Raw genomic sequence first — 26,114 nt, forward strand, 5'->3', positions numbered from 1 at the left:
TCGGTTGTGTGGTACAGGGTTCATTTTTCTTTTTTCATGTAAACAAGTTTATTGAGATTTAATCTATATATTAAACAGTTCACCTCTTTAGGTATACATGCAATAGCTTTTGTTTTTAGTATAGTCACAAAATTGTGCAAAATGCACCACAATTATTTTACGTATCACCTCCAAAAGAAGCCTTGTGCTCCTAGCTATCACCCACGCCCCATCACCACACTCCCCCCAGCCCTTCATAACCACTTATCTACTTTCTGTCTCGATGGAATTGCCTGCACTATACATTTCATATGAATAGAATCATGCAATATGTTGTTTTTTAGCGACGAGTTTCTTTCAAGGTTCATCCATGTTGTAGCATCTGACAGTATTTCGTTCCTTTCTATGGCCAAGTAATATTTCATCGTATGGTGCTAAAAGATAAATTGAGGCATATTAAAAGTGTTGAATTTATTTGAGCAAAAATTAATTTAAATCGGGAGTAGCCAATCTAGCAGATAGAAAGGAGCTCCAAAGAGCTGTACAAAATGAAAGACTTTTATAGGCAGAAGGGGGGGAGAATAAGGAAATTAGACTAGCAAAAAAGCAGGTTGTTTATTGCAAAGTTACTTTACTTTAGGGAATAGCAGGTGTCTACCAGGCAGATTACTTAAATAGTGCTGATCAGGCGACGATTGGTTTGATTCCATTTCTAGGGGAGCTGAAACTATAATTAAGTTAAATTGGTTTGGTGACTTGGGGCTTAGCATGAGCAAGTCCATTTGGACCTGTTGCCTTGTTTTCAACAATGGATATGCCACATATGGTTATCCATTCACCCGTTAATGTACATTTGTGTTGTTTACATCTTCTTGCTGTTATAAATAATACTGCTGTGAACGGTCATGTGTAAGCTTTTGTGTGAACATATGTTTTCACTTCTCTTGGGTGGAAGGACTAGATTATATGATAACTCTATATTTAATATTTTGAGGAGCTACTAGGCTAGTTTCCAAAGCAGCTGTACATTTTCATTCCCACTAGTAGCGTTCAAGAGTTCCAATTTCTGTACATTCTTACCAATGCTTGTTATTTTCTGCATTTTTTAAAAATAATAGTCATCCTAATGGCTATGAAGTAGTATCTCACTTTATTGATTTGATGAATGTTGAGCTCTCCTCATGTGATTTTTGGCTATATGTGCATTTTCTTTGGATAAATGCTTTTTTTCAGAGCAGATATTTTTAAATTCTATTATTTGTCTTTTTATTATTGTTTTAAAAGTTTGTTATATACTCTGGATATAAGTACCTTATCAGGTATATGATTTGCAAATACTCTATCGCATTCTGAGGGATGACTTTCACTTTCTTGATGGTTCCCTTGAAACAAAATTAATTTTGATGAAATCCACCTTATCTATTTTCCCTTGTGTTGGGGGCCAGATGTAAGCTGGCAAGGTCCTTGCACCTGTAGGGGCTAGCAAGGCTCGGACCCTTACCCACACAGTTTTCCCAGACTTGTTTGGATGGCAATTATCAGTAGAATGAGAGTAACATTTGTAGAATGAGAACAGCCTTTCATAGCTTACCAAGAAGTCTGTAACTATTTACTGAGATATGCTGTACTGAGAACTTGTCCTTCTGCTGTGTCCCTCCCTTAGAGATTAAGAGGAACAAAGAATACATTCCTCTTGACAGACCTCCGATTCAGTGTGTTGTGTATAAATAGGACTGTATAGCTAATAAACTCGCTTCAGTTCATCAAGAGAACTGGGGTCCTCCCGACCCCGCTTTCCTATCTTTCTTTCTTTTCTCAATTCCCACCTCCCTGCCTCAGCCCGGCTCAACCCTGTCAGGCTGGCCCTGACAGATCTGGCGCCCGAGCTAAGGGACTGAGGAACTGGGAAAAAGACGGTGAGGAACTCCGTCGGGCTTGGAGAGACGACGTGAGGATCTCCTCCGGATAAAGAGTGCACTCGTTAAGGTAAGGGAGGAGCAATTTTTTGATAATCGGGAGTAAAGCATGGGGCAATTAGAATCTAGAGAAAATGCCCTTTATGGGCAAATGTTAAAGTTTATGCTCAATAGTAGAAGAACTAAGGTTAATGACAAGCAAGTAGAAAATTTTTTAAAATTCATTCAGGAGGTCTGCATTTCCTTATCCAATTTAATACGGGATTATTTAGATCCCAGGCCTGACCATAATCAACCGTCTCTTAAGCCAGAAAAAAGGGAGAAGCAGTGTGATAGCACAAAACAGGGGTCTAAAAAAGACAGTATATTAAAAAGAAATAATGTAACTTTTAAAGACAATTTAACTCCTCAAGATGAGGAGGATTTTGAGGAAGCTGCTGCTCTCTGTCATGATGATAATACAGGTATTGTTCAGGCAAAAGAGGAGGAAGAATGTTTTTCTGCTGGAACTGAAGAGGGCAGTGATATAGAGGATGTGTTGGAATGCTTTTTAGAAACATTAAAGCTTCTTGGCAAGAAAAAGAGAAGCCGCGGGGGCCGTTCCCGCCGCTCTCCGCTGCCTTGTGCAGCACCAGTTCCACTTTCCCCTCTTCAGATGGCCTTGCAGGAGGCACGAAAGTGTGGTGAGGAATTGGGCATTCATGCCTTCCCTGTTATGGAACGGGTGAATCCTCACACGGGACAGCATGAGCGTGCTTATGACCCGCTTCCTTTTAAAACCTCAAAAGAGTTAAAAACAGCCTGTGCTCAGTATGGGCCCACTTCCCCTTATACTTTAACCATCTTGGAAACTATGGCCTCAGAGGCTCTCCCACCTAATGATTGGAGAGCTATTGCCAAGGCTTGTTTATCAGGAGGGGATTATCTCTTGTGGAAATCAGAATATGATGAAAAGGCTAAGGAACAAGCTTCTCGTAATCGAGCTGCCCAGATTAATATTTCTTATGAAATGCTGGTAGGTGAAGGAGTCTATGCTGATACCCACAATCAAATTCAATACCCCCAGGAAGCTTATGGACAGATTAATGGAGCTGGGGTCAGAGCCTGGAAAAAGTTACCCACCTCTGGTCAGAAAACAGAGGAGCTCTCAAAAATTATTCAAGGGCCAGATGAAAAGTATCAGGATTTTGTCTCTCGGCTATTACAGGCTGTTGGCCGAGTAGTGGTGGATGGAGAGGCTGGCATGCTAATAGTTAAACAGTTGGCATATGAAAACGCCAACACTGCCTGCCAAGCTGCACTGCGGCCCTATCAAAGACAGGGGACTCTCTCAGATTATATCCGCATTTGCGCAGATATTGGTCCCTCATATATACAAGGAGTTGCCATTGCGGCTGCATTAAAGGGAACCACCATTGAAGGAATTCTTCAGCAACAATTTAGCACAGGGAAAAGTCAAACATACAAGTGTTACACTTGTGGAGGAACAGGACACATGGCAAAACAGTGTCCTTCTAATAAAGGGGTTAATAAAGGAAATGGCAGAGGTCCCAAACAACCTGGACTATGCCCTAAATGTAAAAAAGGAAAACATTGGGCAAATGAGTGTAAATCTAAGACAGATATTCAGGGAAATTCTTTGCCTCAACACCAGTTGAGAAACTACCAAAAGGGGCCAGCCCAGACACAGCAAATAACAGGGGCATTGTCTATTTACCCTCCTGTCCCTATGCCGTCTCAAGGCCAGCAGGCTGCACAGCACCCAGCCCACTCCAGAGAGCAAAATAGATACAAGAGCTATTCCGAGCAACCCCCGGGAGTGCCGGGCTGGACCTTGGATCCATAGGAATAAGACATTCTGTCTGCCCTGGGTGCTGCCCTTGCCTACTGAAATAAACAAAATATCATTAGATTTAAAACCTCCCACATAGAGAAGAAATGATGATTTCCTTGCATTTCTGATATAGCTACAGCAAGTGCCACCGAATCTGAAATTTAAAAATGCGTCTGGGATTTCTGTACACGTGTAAAGAGAAAACTGGCTTGAAACTAAGGCACGCATTGTCCGATTTTGGACATTTAGATAGAGTTTCAAGCTAAAATCTCTTTACAAATATACAAAATAAAGCCCAAGACTGATTATTTCCTAAGAAAGATGGCAAAATTTAACCCAAAGGAAAAAAGATGCTGGCTAGATTCTAGCAGCAGAATTGGCATTTCCATAATAAAGAACAGTTTTTAAATACTAATAAAGAATATTAAAAAGTTAATTTCAAGGCTGAAAAGGAAATTCAGTAAAATTGTCTCTGTTACAAAAATTTGCTAAAGAATATGCCTTAAAATAATAAATTGGATTTAAATCTCAAGAATTATTAAAATATACTAATTATAAAAATCTAAGTAGCCCAGGTAAAAGATGGCTACGCCCTTTAATTAAGGCTGGCTTCCCAAAGCAGTTTCTAATAGAGGAAGGGCTAGCCTCCCTTCCCCCAACAGAGCAGGTAGGCCAAAAATTTCCTGCCAGTGACAACTTTTAAAGAGAGGTTTGCTTCCCAGTTTCCCATCCTTGGTAGAAAGAATGTAACTAATTTGCATTTTAATGGTTACCTGTTTTCAGTCAATGGCACCCCAAGGCTTAGGAGTTTACTAAATTAAATTAGATATTCTGAAATAACAAAATGCTAAAATATTAATCTAAATGTCCCTCACAAAAAATCTAGAGGACAGAATTAAATCTATTAATTATGTCTTGTATTTTTAAAGTATGTTTTTTAAAAATGTTACTGATTTAAAAATACTAAATATTGAACTTGCCAGTTAAGAGTTTAAAGTTCTGGTTACATAAATTGGGAGAAATCATATGATTATAATAAAATTTCAACATTTATCTAATTGAAAAAAGAGGATAAATTCTATAATCCCAACCAAAATTTTTAAATACAAAGATCAGTTTTAATTTAATTGATATCTCTTAATAATTATAAAAGGCATATAATCTTTAAATTATATATATACATATATATTTAATAGTCTTTTAAGTTAGATTTCAAAACTATAATCAAGGAATGACTTTAGGACATTTCATGGGCCCTGAAATGTTTTCAAAAGTTTATTCTCTTTTCTTAAAAGATTTTTTAATAAAGACAATTTAATATACTTGAAATCACATAGAAAGCTTTATAAAGTAAATATTAATAAATATATATTTTAAGTTTTTGCCTCTAAGAAAGGGCAAAACAAGTTATTTTATATTTCTTAAAATACAGCAGTAGAATTTTAAGATATAATTTAAAATAACAAAAGCTCATTAATAATTTTTAATAGTTTACAACAACATATTAACATTTATTCCAAACAAGCTTACAAACTAATTATTTGGCAGGAATTTAATAGAACATAAAAGGATTTTATCCCTTCCACTGTGTGGAAGGCCCCCTGGGAAGGCACTTAAGCATTCTATATTGATATCTCTTGACCCTTTTTACCAAAGGGGGTCTGTCTTCCAATTGTCCAGAGCTGTTACCTAAGCTCTCTGTTCATACTGAGGTTGAAGCCTCATGGTGGCTGGTACCATGGATCTGTCTCTTGCCCAATGGCGTAAGCTGGGCCCTCTCTGGAGAAGAAATCTGGGTTCCCCATGATCAATGCCAGGGCCCCGCCAGCAGGCGAGGGGATCACAAGGCAGTTAATGGGCATGGAGGCCACAGGGGCATACACTACCAAGGAGACAAAACTAAACCTCACATCACCCTGCTTGGCCCTGGAGGATGGCTGGTTAGTCAACGACGGGTAAGACCCCTCTGGGAGGGGCAACCTAAGACAGGCACAGTCGCAGGGGGCCTCAGGGGAGAACTTGGGGGTCAACAGAGGTGGGGCACAGATCCTCACCCCCCCCCCCCAGCTATGCAGGGGCTTGAACACTCGCCCCTTCTGAGGGAGGTCTCCTGTCCCCATGGCTGCTTCTCGATTCCCATGCCCAGCTCAGATCGGGACCCAGATAACAGAAAGAGACTTAGCCCAGCCGAGATTGATACCCAGATAACAGAGACTTAGCAAACAGCAGCTACCCTATATATAAATCTAGCTTAACACCAGGAATGCTCAGGGCCTTCTCAAGGATGCAAAATAATCCTTTCCATTAATATTTACAGTATAAACTAAGATTGTTATTAAAGTATTAAATTTAACAGTAAAATAGTAGTCAAGTTTTCAGATTAATTAAATTTTACTAATTAATATAAGTAATTATTCATAAAATATTAGCCAAAATTTTCATTTCATGGACAAATTGCTTAACATACTATAAACCTAAAGCAGTCATATTTTTATACAAAAATTAAAATTAAAAGTTATCAAGACTACACTAAACAATTTCCAAAAACCTCCTAATATTAAAAAATAAAAAGGGGGGATAGTGGAATAATAACCTTTTAAGTAAATGCCTTAATTGCTTTAATATTTTTACTTGAAAATTAATTTTTTCATTTATAATGCTAATAGCAAGACACCCATGAAAAACATAGGTGGTGTCAAAATAGCCAAAGGATAATCGTTTGGACAAAAATTAAAAGAATCCCAAGTCTAAATTATAGATATGATTCTTTTATTAACCTTTGGTCGAGAATACATTTGTATATTTTCAGAAAACAACTCCAAGACCATGTGGATTCCTGCAACAGAGAGGAATTATCAGGACTGCTCCAGCCACAGAATAGCAGTGGCCCCGTGAGACAACGAGAAGAGAAGCAGTCCAGAAATAAAGATGGTGAAGACGCCTTATCATGCTAGCAGTCAGCAGCTGTGCGTCGCTGCAGGTTGCCCAGGACCAAACCAGAGAGGGTCGAACCTACATTGCCACCATTTGTCCACCATCCAGAACTGAAATATTACTGCTGACATGTACACATAAAAAACTGTCGGACACTGAAACATGAACTTCACCTAAAAAACAAAGAAGGGGGATCTGTTGGGGGCCAGATGTAAGCTGGCAAGGTCCTTGCACCTGTAGGGGCTAGCAAGGCTGGGACCCTTACCCACACAGTTTTCCCAGACTTGTTTGGATGGCAATTATCAGTAGAATGAGAGTAACATTTGTAGAATGAGAACAGCCTTTCATAGCTTACCAAGAAGTCTGTAACTATTTACTGAGATATGCTGTACTGAGAACTTGTCCTTCTGCTGTGTCCCTCCCTTAGAGATTAAGAGGAACAAAGAATACATTCCTCTTGACAGACCTCCAATTCAGTGTGTTGTGTATAAATAGGATTGTATAGCTAATAAACTCGCTTCAGTTCATCAAGAGAACTGGGGTCCTCCCGACCCCGCTTTCCTATCTTTCTTTCTTTTCTCAATTCCCACCTCCCTGCCTCAGCCCGGCTCAACCCTGTCAGGCTGGCCCTGACACCCTTGTATTGCTTATGCTTTTAGTGTCATATTTAAGAAATATTGCCTAATTCAAGGTTGTGAAGATTTACACCTATTTCTAAGATTTTTTTTTTTTTTTAGCTCTTACATTGAGTTAATTTTTGTATATGGTATGAGGTAAGGGCCCAACTTCATGTTTTTGGACATGGATATCCAATTGTCTCAGTACTATTTGTTGTATAGACTCTACTTTCCCCATTAAATGGTATTGTCATACTTATTGAAATCAGGTGATCATAAGACACCTGGGTTTATTTCTAGATTCTCAACTCTGTTCTCGACCTTTATGCCTATTCTTATGCCAGTACACACTGTCTTAATTACTGTAGCTTTGTAGAAAGTTTTAAAATCAAGAGGTGTGACTTCTCAAACTTTGTTCTTCTTTTTCATAATTGTTTTGGCTATTAAGGTTCCCTGCATTTCCATATGAATTTTAGGATGAACTTGTTAGTTGTTGCCAAAAAAACAGGTAGGATTTTGATAGGGATTGTGTTGAATCAATCTATAGATCAATTCCAGTAGTATTGTCATCTTCACAATATTAAATCTAAAACATGAACATGGGAGGTTCTTCCATTTATTTCATTCTTTAACAATGTTTTTCAGTTTTCAGTGTATAAACCTTACAATCTTATTACATTTATTTCTAAGTATTTTTTTCTATGTGACACTATTATAAACAGATTTGTTTTCTCAATTTTGTTTTTGGATTGTTTACCCAAAGTTATAGAAATACAATTGATTTTTGTATATTGACAGTATATCTACTAGAGGTCCGATGCATGAAGATTCATGCAAGAATGGGCCTTCCTTCCCCTGGCTGCTGGCACCACCTTCGCTTGGGCACGGAGCCACCTTTCTGCCTTCCCATGCTGCCCAGAGGCCTGGAGTGGCTGGGGCAGTGCAGAACGCCTGTGACCCACCCAGCTTCCAGCCGCTTAGTGCCTGTGCATGCAAATTAACCCACCATCGTTGTTGGGTTAATTTGCATACTCACTCCTGATTGGCTGGTGGGCATCGTGAAGGTACGGTCAATTTGCATCTTTCTCTTTTATTAGTGTAGATAATCCTGCTGACAACCTTGGATTCCTGCAATAACCCCACTGGTTCATGGTGTATAATCCTTTTTACATGTTGCTGCACTCAGCTTGGCTCTTTTTACCATATAGTCTGTCCTCAGCCCACTGGCTAGAATGTTGTGATCATGCCATTCTTCTTTTCTTTTTTTTCCCAAAACCCTCCAGGGTTGCTTTTTTTCCATTCTTTTATTTATGAAAACACAATTTGTAATAAAAATTAAAATGTAAGCCATGTCTGAGTTTCTTTGAACCACTTGAAGAACAACCTTTAAAAATGTCCTTCAAATAGTTTGGCAGTATTTGTCAGAATTAAAATGCACATAAGCTTTGACCCAGAAATTCTACTTCTAGAAATTTATTGTGTATATATATACTGGCTCAATCTTGTAGCTGATTCCTTATAGCAAGAGTTAATAACCTAACTAAATAAGGAGGCTCTTTATTTTTATCTGGAGCCATCTTCAAAATTTATTATTAAAATTGTGGCCCAGCCAGCATGGCTCAGTGGTTGAGCGTCGACCTATAAACCAGGAGGTCACGGTTTGATTCCCAATCAGGGCACATGCTGGTTTGTGGTCTTAATTCCCAGTGTGGGGCATGCAGAAGGCAGCCGATCAATGATTCTCTCTCATCATTGATGTTTCTATCTCTCTCTCTCCCTTCCTCTCAGAAATCAATAAAAATATATTTTTAAAAATTTGCTACGTAAAATAAGCAACACACACACACACACAAAGCACATTTGCTTGTTTGCATACAGACTGTCTCTGGAAGGATATACAGTGGGGCCTTGACTTACGAGTTTAATTTGTTCCGTGACAGAGTTCGTAACTCAAATTATTCGTATGTCAAATCAAAAAGTGAACGAGTGAGACACGTGATGCTGGGCTGATGTTGTGGCGTTCACTGTGACGTTCGCTGCGCCAACTAGCAGTGGGGTATCTGAAGCTGGCTCGTAACCTGAATTTTAGCTTGCAACTCAAAGCAAAAAATCGGCCGAGAGACGGCTCATATCTCGAAAAACTCGTTAGTCGGGACACTCGTAAGTCAAGGCCCCATTGTACTAAAAACCGGCAGCCTTGTTTGACTTTGGAAATGAAACAAAGGCTGGAAGACAACTGTGGAAAGAGAATATTTATACCTTTGAATTTTTAAATGTTTTAAGTATATAATTCTAAATTTTATTGATTTTTTAAAAATACATGTTTTTATTGATTTGAGAGAGAGAGGAAGGGAGAGGGAGAGAGAGATATATCAATCTGCTGCATTGAGCCTGCAACCCAGGCATGTGCCCTGACCCAGAATCAATCCAGCAACCTCTTGGTTCATGGGTTGGCATTCAACTACTGAGCCATACCAGCTGGACCTGAATTTTATTTAAAATACTTCTTAATTAAAATGACATGTATTTATTTTAATTATTTTTGTCTCTATTCTCTAAATTCTCTATATTGAATATGTGTTATTTTCATATTGGGAAAATTTCAAGGAGATTATTTAACACTTTTGGAAAATGTAACGTTATTTTTCTGTGTATAAGATGCCCCCCACTTTTCCAACCCAAATTTAAGAAATCAATATTTTAAACATTTTGCTGGCTTTCCTCTTAAGGCAGCGGTTCTCAACCTGTGGGTCGCGACCCCTTTGGGGGTCGAATGACCCTTTCACAGGGGTCGCCTAAGACCAATGGAAAACACATATATAATTACGTATTGTTTTTGTGATTAATTACTATGCTTTAATTATGTTCAATTTGTAACAATGAAATTGGGGGTCACCACAACATGAGGAACTGTATTAAAGCATCACAGCATTAGGAAGGTTGGGAACCATTGTCTTAAGGCCTTCTTCTTTTTTGGCATCTTAAGGAGTTGTTCTTCCTGTTTTCTCCACTGTATGATCATACACTCAGTGGAAGGAGGAGGTCCAAATTGTCTCTCTGCAGTTCTCTTTCCATGCTCTCTGGCATAGCTGATTACATTCAGTTTGAATTTTGCAGAGTAAGACAATCGCTTACTGGTATTTATCTTCTTATTTTTTGACATCTTTATGGGCTCAGAATGCTCTGGTCCCTGTTGCATCTGTGCACTCTCCACCTCCACCTCCAATTATGGCATCAGCTGACATCAGTAACAATAAGGCTGGTGATTGGAGGAAGCCTGTTTGACAAGGTATGGGCAGCTACACACCAGCGCAGCTCCCTCCTAGGCTGACATCTGTGTATAAGAGGCCCCTCAATTTTCAGTCTAATAATTTTAGAAAAAAATAATGTCTTATACGCAGAAAAATATGGTGTTCAATTGACAAAGAATTACTCTATTTTTTTTCTTATACTACAGGTTAAGTGAAAAGAAATACAAACTGCTGCTAAAAATGCAGTCACCATTTTTCCTTGTATGGTATCCAGCTATTAAATAAAAATGTAGCCCTAGCTGGTTTGGCTCAGTAGATAGAGCGTCAGCCTGTGGACTGAAGGGTCCCAGGTTTGATTCCGGTCAAGGGCACGTACCTCGGTTGTAGGTTCCCTGGCCTTGGTCAGAGTGCATGCAGGAGGCAACCAACTGATGTTTCTCTCTGTCTCTCCCTCTCCCTTCCACTCTCTCTAAAAAGCAATGGAAAAATATCCTTGAGTAAGGATTAACAAAAAAATAAAATAAAATGCGTTTTCATATTGCTTCAGAGGAGATGAAGTGAGTATTTAACAATCAGAGAAGGGAGGGAAAGTCACTTTTCACTGTCTACCTTCTAATTTTTACCATGTATATGCAGGGAGAGAAAAGGAAGTACCTTTAAACACTTTAGATCTTCCATATAACTTTGTTAATGAAGTTATTATATAATTTTTATGTGGTTACACACCTTTAAATATCATATAAACCTTTATAATCACATATTCTAAATTTATTATAATCCCAACTGACAATTCATATCTATATCTTTGGAGTTTTATGGTTTTGCTACCAATATTAACTTTCAGCTGTTACTTGCATCTCTATAGTTCTAGATATTCATAGACTTAATAAAGTCAAAGCTTATTTTAAAGTCATATTTTTTTATTTAACATTTTGAGTAGATTATAGAAACCATGGAATTAAGGTTGGCATGATGTTTCCTAAAATAAAATTTATGTAATCCATAAATCCATAATCTGGCAAGCCAGTTGTTTAATATATTCCATGTGTGTATTATATAATCACTTCTGGTTGTATTCATAAACACTAAGCCTTCTAACTTCTCCAGAAGTTCAAGCCAGGTGGTCTTTCATGAATTAGAGCTTGGTTAACAACATGCGAATCCCAACCATTCACTAAAATTCAGTCTTAGACTTTGTTGGGATTTATAAGGTACAAGTAAAGTTGCCAAAGTGATTTCTCATGGTTATATTGTTCCAAGTGTTAAAGGTTCCTATGCTGTTTCTGTAGAAATGATGGTAAATTCTTTCACTAGTTCATATATATCTATGATATCTAAATGATGTCATCTTTCAGTATTTAAAACAAGTGTTCAGACTCGCTCTCATATTCAGATTGGCAGCGTTCATTATCCCGTTCCTGAGTCTGTCTATCTCAGATGGTTCAAGAGTCTCAGGCACAGGCTTCTGTTGTGCAAATGGACAGTTTTGTCAACAAACACCAGGAGGAAGAACTAATGAATCAACCTGATCATTTCTGGCAACATTTGCCTATTTTCTGCTGCTGCTGTTTCCATTGCAGCCACACGGGGTCACTGTTGAAAACGTGGTTTTATGAATTTTAATGCATATGCTTCCAAATCTAGCAGGAAGCCATGCAGTGCCCTGGTGTCTCTCTGTACTAGTAAAAAATAGCTTACATTGATTTTGAACTTACTGTAAGCCAGCAGTATGGTATTGTGCCTGATTGCACCATCTTATTTAAACATCACAATATTCCTGTGAATGTTATTATTATTCTCATTTTATAGATGCAAAAACTGAAATGTAGAAAGGTTAAGTAAAATGACCAGGATCAGGGGGTAAGTAGTGATTCTAACCCAGGTTTGATTGACTTTCTAGTCACTGTGATTATAAGTCCATCCCTTCAATACGTTCATGCTTTTTTACCTAAAAATTCCACTTTAAGGAATCTATCATATTTAGAGATGCATACATAACGTGTTCACACATAAGGATATTCAGTGCAATATATAATACTAGGAATGCTGGAGACAATGTAAAGGCTCAAGAAGGAGGGATTAGTTCATTTATAATCTATCTACATATTAGAATACTAATAGATGGTGTTTATTCAGTGATCAATATTAGCCAGTCATGATGCTAAGCATCTTGTTTCTTGACTCAGTTAACGCCCACAAAATCCTAGGACATAGGTATTATTTTCATATTTCATTTATTCTAAGACATCATCATTATCTGCACCACTAAGAAAAATGCTGCCAATTAATCTAAGATGCAATGCTTTTTTATCATCCAGTATTTTATTGGTAATGAGGCACTGCCCTGGCCCATGTAGCTTGGTTGGTTAGAGTGTAGCCCGTGCACTGAAGGGTCGCAGTTTCCATTCCTGGTCGAGAGTATACTGGAGACAACCAACTGATCAATGTTTCTATTTCTCACATTCATGTTTCTCTCCCTCTCCCTTCCTCTCTCTCTAAAATCAATTTTTAAATTAAAAAAAAAAAAGAAACTGAGGCACAGATAAATCAACTAATTTGCCAAGAGTTAAAAAAAAAAAGCTGAAAGAAGAGGTAGAATAGTAATTAGGATGACCAACAGTCCAAGCTTGTGCATGTGTGTGTGTCTCTCTCTCAAGGAAAAATATAATATTTTACAATATTTTTTTAAAAAAACCTATAAAAAACCCTGAAAAAGAATAAATCAGGTACCTCAAAACACAGAAGGCTTTTGGACAGGCCTCAAATCATGGAAAATATTTCTATTAGGACCACAGGCACCCCTTTGATTCAATGAATTAAACGAAACTCCAAACTCTGAGCTACAAAGTTGCCTTATTTGACATTTTGTGTCTCCTTCACTCACATGCTCTATGTAAACAACTAGCATTGACAACTTTTTTCTTTCCCCTGTGATTTTTTTTTTCTAAACAAATGTTGCTATTTTGGGAACAGGAAGTGGCAGATTAAAGTCATGTACACTAAAGTCTTGTACATCTGTTTGTAAGCAAATATTTTGAAGTGTGAACATCAGCTTTGACTTTGTATATTTCACATTAAGTTCTACTTCTCTTTTTAGGGGGAAGCTAAGGTTTCCAAAGTTAATCCAGGGCCCTGATTCTGGCATCAGAAGCATTTGGTGAACTTACTAAAATATAGATAGTTCTGAGATTGATGATTGCCAAAGATAGGAGAGGGGGTTAGGGGACTGGATGAAAAAGGTGAAGGGATTAAGAAGTACAAGTTGGGCCCTGGCTGGTTAGCTCAGTTGGTTGGAGTATCATCCTGGTGTCCCAGGGTTTCAGATTCCATCCCCAGTCTGGGCAGGTGCAAGAGTCAACCAGGAAGTGCATGGACAGTTGGAACGGTGAGTCAATATTTCTCTCTCTCTCTCTCTCTCTCTCTCTCTCTCTCTCTCTCCTTTCCTTTCTTTAAAATCAATTAAAAAATAAAAAGAAGTACAAATTGCAAATTGGCATTTACAAAATAGTCATGGGGATGTAAAGTACAGCATAGGGAATATAGTCAATAATGTAATAACCATATATAGTGCTAGGTGGATACTAGACTTATGGGGGAAACACTTTGTAAAGTATATGATTACCTAACCACCATACTGTATACCTGAAACTAATCCTATCTAATAAAAGAGAAACATGGTCATTAGCTGTACATCCGCTACCCTTCCCATTGGCTAATCAGGGCGATATGCAAATTAACTGCCAGCCAAGATGGTGGCCAGCAGCCAGGCAGCTTAAAGCGAACATGAGGCTTGCTTGCTTCAGTGACGGAGGACTACAACGTTCCCCGCCTGCCGCTGCCGGCCTCTGAGCTGCAACTCTAAGCAACTATGTTACAAATATAGAAGCTAAACAAAACCCCAGAAACCTGCTTTAGTTGGCCGGGCTTCAGCCAGCAGGATCGCAACATTGTTTCAAATACAAAAGGTAAACAAAGTCCAGAAACCTGCTTTCAGCAGCGGAGGCCTAAGAGGAGGAACCAAACCTCAGAGCTAAAGCTGGCCCAGAAGAAAAAAGAAAAGAAAAAAAGGAGAGGTTGGGAGCTTCAGTCACCCGCCAGCCTGAAAACAGCCCTCAGCCCCTCACCCAGACTGGCTAGGCACCCCAGTGGGGACCCCCACCCTGAAGGGTGTGTGGCCAGCTGCAAACAGCCAGCATCCCCTCACCCAGGCTGGCCAGGCACCCCAGTGGGGACCCCCACCCTGAAGGGGGTGTGACCAGCTGCAAACACCCATCATCCCCTCATCCAGGCTGGCCAGGCACCCCAGTGGGGACCCCCACCCTGATCCAGAACACCCTTCAGGGCAAACCAGCCGGCCCCCACCCATGCACCAGGCCTCTATCCTATATAGTAAAAGGGTAATATGCCTCCCGGCACCAGGATCAGCATGACAGGGGGCAGCGCTCAAACCCCCTGATCGCCCTGTGGCTCTGTGTGTGACAGGGGGCAGGGCCACAACCTCCCTATCCGCCCTGCTCTGTTCATGACAGGGGAAGGCGCCTGAAACCCTGATTGCCCTGTGGCTCTGTGTGTGACAGGCTGCAGTGCCCCAACCCCCTGATCGGCCCTGCCCTGAGTGTGACAGTGGCGGTGTCTCAACCCCCTGATCGGCCCTGCTCTGTGGGTGATAGAGGGTGGCGCCCCAACCGCCCCCCACAGGCCCTGCTCTGTGTGTGATGGGGTAGAGCCATAACCTCCCCATCGGTCCTGCCCTGAGTGTGACAGGGTATGGCGCCCCAAACCCCTGATCCGTCCTGCTCTGTGTGTGACAGGGGGCGGTGCTCCAACTCCCCTATCGGCCCTACTCTGTGAGTGACAGGGGGGACTCCCCAACCCCCTGATCGGCCCTGCTCTGTGCGTGACAGGGGGGAGCTCCCCAACCCCCTGATGGGCCCTGCTCTGTGCATGACAGGAGGTGGCGCCGCAACCTGCCCATCGACCCTGCCTTGAGTGTGACAGGGGGTGGTGCCCCAACCCCCCAATCAGCCCTGCTCTGAGCCCCACCAGGGGCTGCACCTAGGGATTGGGCCTGCCCTCTGCCACCTGGGAGCAGGCCTAAGCCAGCAGGTGGTTATCCCCTGAGGGATCCCAGACTGCGAGAGGGCATAGGCCAGGCTAAGGGACCCCTCCCCTCCCCAGTCCTATATAATAAAAGCCTAATATGCAAATTGACCAAATGGCGGAACTACTGGTTGCTATGATGCACACTGACCACCAGGGGGCATATGCTCAACACAGGAGCTGCCCCCAGCTGCAGGACCAGACTGGCCGCAGCCATGGAGGCTGGCGAGCAGGTGGCACCAGGACAGCCAAGGCGGGTGTCATCAGGGGCTCCTAATCTCCCTGCCAGTCACCCCGCAGATTGGCCCTGATTGCTGGCCAAGCCTAGGGATGCTACCCATGCACGAATTTCATGCACCGGGCCTCTAGTATAAAATAACATTGAACATTAAAATCTTTTTAAAATAATATAAAAAATAAGAAAAAGTTAGAGAGAGAGCATGCTCTGGGTTGTACTGCCAGACTTATTTATTAATCAGATTATGAGGAGTGTGCATTTTTTTACAAGCTGTTAGGTATGCTCACCCTGAGAACCACAGTTGGAGACCATCACTGTGTGTGCATGTGTGTGTGTGTATGCACATGTGCGCATGTGCACATGCTAATGTGTTAATGCTCCTTTGTTATATTTGTTAAAATAAATATATTTGCTATGTTTGCTAAATTTGTTGATACTAGTTTTCACCCAGATTACAAAGGAGTTTACTGATTCACTTATGTGTCACTTTTACTTGTGACCCCATCTTTTCATGAGTTTTAGGCACTGAGATCCAACAAGCTCATGAACTCAGACACATGGTCACCAGTACAGAAATACTCGTTTCTACTCTTGCCACATTTAATAATAAATCATATCTTCTTTTCTTTAAAAAAGGTAAGGAAGAAAAAAAGGAAGAATAGCTCCTTTGACGAGGCAAGAGGGAAGTGAAATTGCTTTCCTGTGTTTTTTTCTGGGCAGGATCTTGTCCACTCTCAGAGCCATCTACCACTAGCTTCCTTGTCCACCTCTCTGGCAAGGCTGCTGCAGCCAAGCTTCAGGGCGACTATCCTCCTGTGGGCAGGAGTGCCTGCCAGGAGTGGCAAGCCGAGGAAACCAGCTTGGATGGGGACCGGTGGCTCTGGGAACAGTGTGCTCTGCTCTTTGGGATGGAGCCCATGTTTTCTCCAGAGATCAGGCCACTTCTGCTTGGTCTGTGGCAACCCAGCTGGGTTAGGAAAAGAGAAGCCTGCCCAAGAAGCCCGTGAGGTAAGGCCCAAAGACATTACAAAGTAGGCTTACTCCTGTCTGTTTTAGTGTTCTAAAAATAAGCACTCCATCAAAGTCCCTGAGACATAAAAATAGGCACTTAAATTGACCTTTCTAGAGAGACAGTTAAGACCTCTGCAAACTATGCAAAATATTCAACAATTCCTTAGTTGGGTATTTCCTGAAAAATGTCCTGTTTCTTATTAATTTCAGATATTTTCCCAAGAACCCCAGGGAGATTTGTAGTGGAATAATCCAATTCACATGGTAAAAATGAAACCACTACCACACAGCTTATGATGCAATAAAGTGTAAAGAGCCACTGAGAAAACCCGAAAGTTTGGTATCTTAAAAAGAAAAACCACAGTGATATGGCTTCAACCTGCTGAACTGGTTGCCCAGGTTTCTCCACGCACAGATGAGGGGTTTCTGTTACTAACTAGAACCCTAGCCAGTTGAAAGAAAAACCCAGCTACCACCAAGGCCTGCCCGGAAGTCCCACTGCTTGAAGACATTACATTTTATCACTCTATGTATGACATTTGTTTTCATAAGTCTCACTTAATACTTTCTCCATTTAAACACTGGAATAAGAACCATCTTTATTAAGCATCCTGGTTTCATAAATAAGGAAATTAAAGTTAAGAGTGATTAAGTATCTTTTCCAAATCACACAGCTAGTAAAAGGCAAGAAAGAAAGAAAGAAAGAAAGAAAGAAAGAAAGAAAGAAAGAAAGAAAGAAAGAAAGAAAGAAAAAAGGTTGTATTCCTGGAGCCTATTGATCCCCATAAAGAAAGGAAAGGAAAGGAAAGGGAATTGCATCCTGATGGTACGTAACACTAAACCCATGTACATTCTTTCACCCCAGACTTTGCATCAGAGAAAAAGATACAAATACTATGTAATTGATTATATTTTATTGCAGTGTATTTATAGGAACTATACAGAGCAACATTTCTTTTTATTGATTGATTAAGTGAGTGACTTTAGAGAGGAAGGGAGAGAGAGAGATGTAGAAACATCAATGATGAGAGAATCATTGCTTGGCTGGATCCTTCATGCCCCCTCTGGGGATCGAGCCCACAACCTGGCATGTGCCAGAGCAACATCTATCTATATAAAAGCCTAAGCGATCATCACAACTGAATGGACGACCGAACAGGCTGCGTGGGGCGACCAGGTTGGCAGGGGGGTTAGTGAGGGGCGACCAAATGACTGAGCAGCAGGTTATGTGGGGTGATCAGGCTGGCAGGGGGGCAGTTAGGGGTGACCAGGCAGGCAGGCAGGTGAGCGGTTAGGAACCAGCAGTCCAGGATTGTGAGAGGGATGTCTGACAGCTGGTTTAGGCCCCTGGGGATCGGGCCTAAACCGGCAGTCGGACATCCCCTGAGGGGCCCTGGATTGGAGAGGGTGCAAGCTGGGCTGAGGTTTCCTGCCCCCCCCCCTACCCCCTTGCATGAATTTCATGCACTGGGCCTCTAGTTTCTTTATATTATTCATCTCTAAAAGGAGCTGAATGTTACAGGAATGATAGGTGAGATTTTTGGATGGAAAAGCTGCCTCTGAACATGGTTCTATTATTTTCTAGTGACTCTGGCTAAGTCACCCTCTTGACCACTTTCTTCACTTACAAAGTGAAGTGTTGGATTTAAACACTTCTAAGATCTTTGCTTACTTTGAGAATCTATCCACATCAATTCACAACAAACTTGAAGCATAGATTTAAGTGATAATCAATGACTTTTTACCTATAGCAGGTTGCTGTGATCTACATCATTACCTTTATGTGAGGGGCACATTCTCAGGGAGGTCCTCTCTGGCCTGAGGAAAGTCCAGCCCATAGCATCTCTCACATCCCTTTATTTTCTCCACCTGTTCATGACCTTCATAGAAGGAAGTTGTCACGTGTTGTAGTCTTTTTTTATTTATTTATTGTTGTTTGATAGTATTACAGATATAAGTTGTAGTCTTCTGTGTATTTACTTGTCCTGTGACTGTTTCTCCCCAAGCTATAGGCTCCCTGAAGGACATTGAGCTTGTTGCTTGCTGTTTTCTGGCACCTGGAATCATGACTGACATGTAATAAAACACTCAAATATTTGTTGAGTGAATGAGTGAGGAAATTGCCTTTAAAATGATGTGGTGGTTATTCTTTGCCTCTCACTTGCAAAGTTAATTTTAGAAGCAGTTACCAGAGATAAAGGCAGTACAATCTTAATTTCCGTACATTACAAAGAAAAGCATAATGATGTTCACTAAACTGTTGACAGTATGTTATCTCTGATCTGAGTGTTAAGACTGGGGATAAATTTCATTATCTCTATTTTTCCAGAATGTCTTTATTGAACATGAATTGTTTTGCAATCAGAGTTAAATTTTTTAAAAAGTCCAAACTCTGGTGTTTCTCCAGGGGCAGTTAAAGCTATAACCTGTGCATCCGAGATGGGGGGCTTATGGAACCCGTGTGGTCATTGGGAGCTTCCCCATTTTTAATGAACTGGAGGTAAGAAGATGCATCTCTATTTCAGACCCCTCTGGAGGCCTGTGCCTCCATGAATCTTGGATCTCATGAGTACAGCAGGGCAGCTGGCCAGGCCGTAGTTTACTTAGATAGAATCACCCGCAGAGCAGGTTTTGAGTAAGCAAGAAAGTGAGAGCAGGGCTACAGGCAGAAGTGAGGTGCGCTGGCCAGTGGGTTCACAGACAATACAGAGCAGCAGATGGACAATGTTGGTTGTATCCCTGGAGCCTATTGATCCCCATAAGCATCTTTTGTTATTACTTTTTAAATCCTCACCCGAGGATATTTTTCCACTGACTTTTAGAGAGAGTGGAAGAGAGAGGGAAAGACAGAGAGAAATATTGATGTGAGAGAAACACATTGATTGGTTGCCTCCTGCATGTGCCCTGATCAGGGCCCGGGCCAGGGAGGAGCCTGCAACTGAGGTACATGCCCTTGACCTGAATCAAACCTGGGACCCTTCAGTTCACAGGCGACACTCTGTCCACCAAGCCAGTTTGGCTCAGGCTCATAAGCATCTTTTAAATGCATGACTTAGCACCTGATACGTTCAAGAATATAATAATCCAATGGCTACATCATTTTGAAAGCAACACATTTGGGTTAAAACTTTGGCTCTGTATATTATCAGAGTAACTAGCACAGTTACTTATCTCTAAACTTCAGATTCCTCTAATGTAAAACAAGGCTAATTTCAGCAACTTTCAGGGTTATTGTGTCAGTAATAATAACTAACAAGTAAATGTTTTTCAAAAGTATTTTAGTACAGTATAAACCAGGGGTCCTCAAACTATGGCCCGCGGGCCACATGCAAATACAAATATTGTATTTGTTCCCGTTTTGTTTTTTTACTTCAAAATAAGATATGTGCAGTGTGCATAAGAATTTGTTCATAGTTTTTTTTTAAACTATAGTCTGTCCCTCCAACGGTCTGAGGGACAGTGAACTGGTCCCCTGTTTAAAAAGTTTGAGGACCCCTGGTATAAACACATGTAATAATTGATTTGCCTTTTACCCTAATGTCAAAGGTTGTTAACAACTTTGATAGTATAAAAAGTAAAATGGAAATGAAGTACCTTTAATCCCCCCCCCCTTCTATAAATAAAAAACTGGAAGGCTCTATGAATTTAAGTAATTTGCCCAAGGTCACATGGACAGAAAGTGTCAAAGCAAAGGTCTGAATTCAAAAAGTGCTCTTTACTGGGTTTCCCACACACATTCCCTTTCTGAACTCCAGCTATCAGGGACCCAGGCCTCCATCTACTAGCACAGTGGTTCTCAACTTGTTGTTAATCCTCACCCAAGGATATTTTCCCATTGTTTTTTTTTTTTTTTTTTTAATAGAGTGGAAGCGGGGGGAAGAGACAGAGAGAGAAACATCGATGTGAGAGACACATTGATTGGTTGCCTTCTGCACACACCCCAACATGGGATCAAGCCTGCAACAGAGGTTCGTACCCTTGACCAGAATAGAACCCGAGACCCTTCAGCCCAAGGGCCGATGCTCTATCCACTGAGCCAAACTGGCTAGGGCCCTAAGATGTTCTTAAGAATGCAGCACAGATTCGAGGTCCATGCCAACGCTCTCCCTACAACAGGAGTCCTCTGCCCAGAGCCTGCAGGCTGTAGCATGCTGGATGGAGCCCATTACTTCCTGCTCACAGAGCCAGTGTTCAACTTTCAGGATCTGTGAGAGCTGGTTTTTAAACATAGTCATTATTAAAAATGAAATTATATAAAATTTCAAGTAAATAAAATGTAAATTTAAAATAAAGGTAATAAATATTAATGACTTATTACTTTCTGATTGTGTAATAAATTTTATTGTTTTCTAGGCTCTTGAAGTCACTCATGTCTCTTCTATCTTTGTGGTGGAAATCTATAATAATAAAAGCATAATATGCTAATTAGACCGGGCATCCTTCTGTCCTTCTGGGATGAAGCCGGGGCTGTATCCATGGGATCTAAGCAGCCGCCTCAAGGAGGGAAGGAGGGATCCAGGCAGCCGAGGCTGCAAAGGCCTAATCTTGCACGAATTTGTGCATCGGGCCTTTAGTACTATATGACATGCTCCTGTACATCACTTTCCAATATGAGGCCATAATATGAAGCTCCTGCATCAGGGAGCCTCACCCTGTTAACTTAACATAGGCCATGGTGGGAGTATTTACACCACAGAAATCAGCAAATGCTACAAGTCAGGGAAGAGTTTTCAGAGAGCTGGTTGTCAAATGTTTATCAGCCCATTACTGTCTATAGGTAAATGTTATATTTTCAGGTATTTCTGACACGTTTTAGGTTATTAATTTTGTCTTTGTACTCTATCTTTTCTGATATTCATTAATAATTCATATTTCTCTTGTTTCTACCCAGGTAGAAAAATCTCTGACAATGAAGGGTGAGAGATCTGAACTGACATGCAGATACTGGCTGAGTTTAGGATCAGTGTTTCCCATTAGCCTCAAAGGAATCACTTGTGGAGCTCACGGCTTATACTAGTACAGTGGTTCTCAACCTTGGCTGCACATTAGAATCACCTGGGAATCTTTTTAAAATCCTGATTTCTGGGCCTCACCCTTCTGTTTCTTTGCTGTGGGAGGTAGATTTGGGAAGGTGTTAATTTGGGTTTGGGGTCAGACTGATATGGATTAGAATCTAGTTTCTTGAACACATTGCAGTAATCCTCTTATCTGAGACCTACATATACTACAGGTGTTTTTTTCCTGTACACAACATACCTATGATGAAGTTTAATTTATAAATTATGCACAGAGATTAACAATAATAACATAATAAAGTCAAACAACTATAACAATGTTCTATAATAAAAATTATGTGAATGTGGCTTCTCTCTCCAAATATCTTCTTGTACTGTACTCACCTTCTTTCTTGTGGTGATGTGAGATGATACAATGCCTATGTGATGAGCTGGAGTGAGGTGAATGACAGAGGAATTGTGATATAGCATTAGGCTACTGACGGGTGACTTGAACACTGTGATACAAATACTGGGACAGTCCATTCGATAACCAAGAGGCTACTAAGAGACTAATAGGTCGGGAGTGAACACAGCATGGGACTGATGATTCATGTCCTAAGCAGACCAGAGCAGGACAGAGAGAGATTTTTCCTTTCTACTCAGAACTGTGCACGATTTAAAACTTATGACGTGTTTATTTCTGGAATTTTCCATTTAATATTTTTGGACCATGATTGACTGCAGGTAACAACCCTCAGAGAGCAAAACTGGGATGAGGGGACTACAGTACTTACCCTCTTTAAATTCAAGTTATTCCCACAGGCACATGGAGAGACTAGTGCCCACTTCAGGGTTGTTGCCAGATGATCCAGCCAAAGGGTTTAGGAACGTGCCTGGGATGTAGTAAGTGTTCAAAATACAATAGCTATTATTGCTATTTTTAATATGGATGGAATGTATAATGATGCTTCAGTATTATGAAATTCATCAACCAAAGCATCTTGATACTAAGAAAAAAGTTCGGATGAACATGAATACATGGCTTTAATACAGAAAGGAAAGAAAATTTCCCCATCCACAGAGATGTGAATCTGTTGGCAATTGTTTTTAGTTCTGTAATGTAACTACAAGGGCAAAAGCAAAACCTGTTTAACTCACTTGGCTTAAAACAAATCACATGAAGATAAGCACATCACAAACCTTCTTTAGGCTGTTGAAAAATATCTGACCATTTTCCGCACATGTACATGTGAAAAGTACCATTTCAAAGGAGGTTAGGAAATTATTGCATTTGGAGAGTGGGCTATTATAGTGGGTTTTTTCCCCCTCCATGTATGCATTTACATTTGCTGTTACAGAGTGGGGATCAGACCATACTTACTTTTTTAAACCAATATCTCCCCTCACCCAAACAATATGTTGGTGATCGTTTCCTTACATCAAGGCAGAGCCCTTTCCATGCAGCATCTGCAGATGATGCAGAGTATTGGGATGGGAGACCAAGGTTCATAAGAAGGTTGCACGTGGGTCCACTGATCCACCTGGAACTGGTCTCTGATGTTGGCCACCAGGCAGTTCGGGGGAGTGTCACTGCTGAACCTTTCTCCCCATTGTTAGGTCTGATCAGATAATTGAATGGTCACCCCTTTAGGCCACTTCACAAGGGACATTCCCTTTTGCTTAGACCACATTCCACTTGCTAAGACCATTATCTTTCCCCCTTAGGACCTGCCCAGAGAATTCTCCACCCAGAGAATTCTCTGCCCAGAAAAAGCCTGCCTAGAGTCCTTTAAAATCTCTGACTCCCCATCCCTGGGTGCTGGTGCCATTTGGGGGCTCAGCCCATCTGGTATCCAGATGACCTAATCCTATGTAATAAAAGCCTAATATGCAAATTGTCCCCTCAGGTGGGCAGTCGACTGGGAGACCAGGAGTTTGACCACTTGCTATGACATGCCACTGACCACCAGGGGATGGCGCAGAACATGGCGGGCAGCAGTGGAGGTGCTGCTGGCCCCGATGGGCCCCAATGAGAGCTGGTGGGATGGTGGAGCAGGGCAGGTGTGAGCAGATCGCCCAGCAGAGGGCATCACCCTGCTCCCAGGCACTGAGGAAGAAAGGGCAAATAGCAATATTAAAATATTTCTTCTAATTATTTTCCTTTCAATGTGCATGAATTCGTGCATGGGGCCACTAGTAAATTTATAATCCCTTACCACTTTGGCCTTGTGCATTCCTCCTTTGTCAACCCTAACACCCCTCACATTTTCAAATGTGAAAAAGCGAAAGCTCTTGAATAGGCCCAAGCACAGAACCTTGCACAGTTCTGAGCCCTGTGGTCATTTGGAAGCCCAGGGTTAAGAATGCTGTAGCAGGACTTTCCACTGGGGAGGTGAAGAGAAGCAAAGAGCAGTGATTTCTGTTTTCAAAGTGTGGGTCAAGGACCTAAAATATGAGGAAGTCACAGCACAAAGCTATTTATAAAAATATAAACTATATATCATACAAAATAGTGCAATGGAAGCACTTTGAGAGACCTAAGTTGTAACTTTTTGCACATGAGAACAGAAGGCCTCTCATTCACAGACAAGCTCCATTTACGCGAAGTCTTCAGATAAACAACAGCCACAGCTGAGAATATTTAGGAACTTCCCTTCCCCTCCCACAGCTGCTGGGGGATTTCTCTTCCATCCCCCACACGAGGCCTCCACCTCCACCACAGCCACACACCCCACCTTCGGTTGCTGTTTCCACTTTGTACAGTGATGGCCACGGTTGGTGAATACAGTGGTGTCCTGAAAGGTGAGAAGGCAAAAGGAAGGAGGAGGTCAGAGGAAACTGTCCCTTTCATCCTGGTCTGTACTCCTCCCCAGAGTCCTAGGGCGGGTTCAAAGGGGAGAGGACTGCAGGAGCTGAGGGCACACTGACTGTGCCCTGAATGCATTATAGATACTCCTTTATTCCTTAAGGCAGCCAGGTGGGGCCCAAGGCTCCAAAGCCTTTTGCCTCTGCAGTTTCATCTGGTGTGCCTTAGGGTGCTGCTGGGGCAGAGGAGAATTTCATGATGCACCATGAGGTCTGTCTCCACAGGTCTGAGGGACGTCCACCTGGAGATGCTGAGTGGGCAGCTGCAGGGGGCCCAGGTCCTTCCTGAGGAAGGGCGTTGTGTTCCAGGTAACAGAGGAGCCTGGCTAAAGCCAGCAGGGGGCTGGGGCATGAGGTGGGGCTGGTGGTTCCCCAGCTGGGGAGGGAGCCCTGAATCTGCTCCTCCACTGGGCATCTCATCTCTGGGCTGACTTACTGCCTTTTTAATAATGTCCAAGCTAATTGATCAAAGCAAATTAAAGGTTTGTAATTTTGAAGATTTAATATGAAAAAGTTCAATTACAATCATAATCCACTGACATTATTATAAGAAAGTTAACTTATGTCAATCAAAGAAAAAGAAGAGCTACTGGGTTTTTAAACTACAATTTCAACTGTTTAAAATTTTTTAAATTATAATAATGTTTTTTAATTTATTACCTCTGTCTTTACAGTTTCTCACCTGAAGGTTATTTTCAGAAGTTTGAAGAGGTCTTATTCAAACATCTTAATTGGTAAATGTGTATAGTTGTTACAACAAACCATATAGAAAAGAACTTATGCTCATGAAATCAGGCTCAAGTTCCTCTTAACTTTAAAAATACCTTATTGCCCTAGTCGCTTTGGCTCAGTGAATAGAGTATTGGCCAGGTTCTATTCCAGGCAAGGGCATGTACCTTGGTTGCAGGCTCCTCCCTGGCCTGGGCCCTGGTTGGGGCTCCTGCAGGAGGCAACCAATCTGTGTTTCTCTCTGTCTTTCCCTTCCTCCTCCACTCACCCTAAAAATCAATGAAAAAATATCCTTGGGTGAGGATTAAAAAAAAAAAAAGCATACAAATAAATATCTTATTTAAAGCTTTATTCAAACTTAGTATTTAATTATTTTCCTCTAATACTTTGCATTTTATTGTTATAATTTAAGAAAATTGAGCACATTTTTTCAACAATTCACAATATGTATACCCTAATTTATTCCAATTTATCTCAGGATTCTCTAAAACATTGTATTTTACAAATATGAAAAAGATTGAAAAGCAATATCCTATGTTATATTTATTAATGTAGTGTCCCATTTGAGGTTCCATAGGCCAATGCACTGTCCAGGCAATCTGCCATTCATTCCATAAGTAAATAAGTCCTGATTTCCAAACTA

Source organism: Myotis myotis, unplaced genomic scaffold (genome assembly GCF_014108235.1).
Source record: "Myotis myotis isolate mMyoMyo1 unplaced genomic scaffold, mMyoMyo1.p scaffold_m19_p_1, whole genome shotgun sequence".
NCBI lineage: Eukaryota > Metazoa > Chordata > Mammalia > Chiroptera > Vespertilionidae > Myotis > Myotis myotis.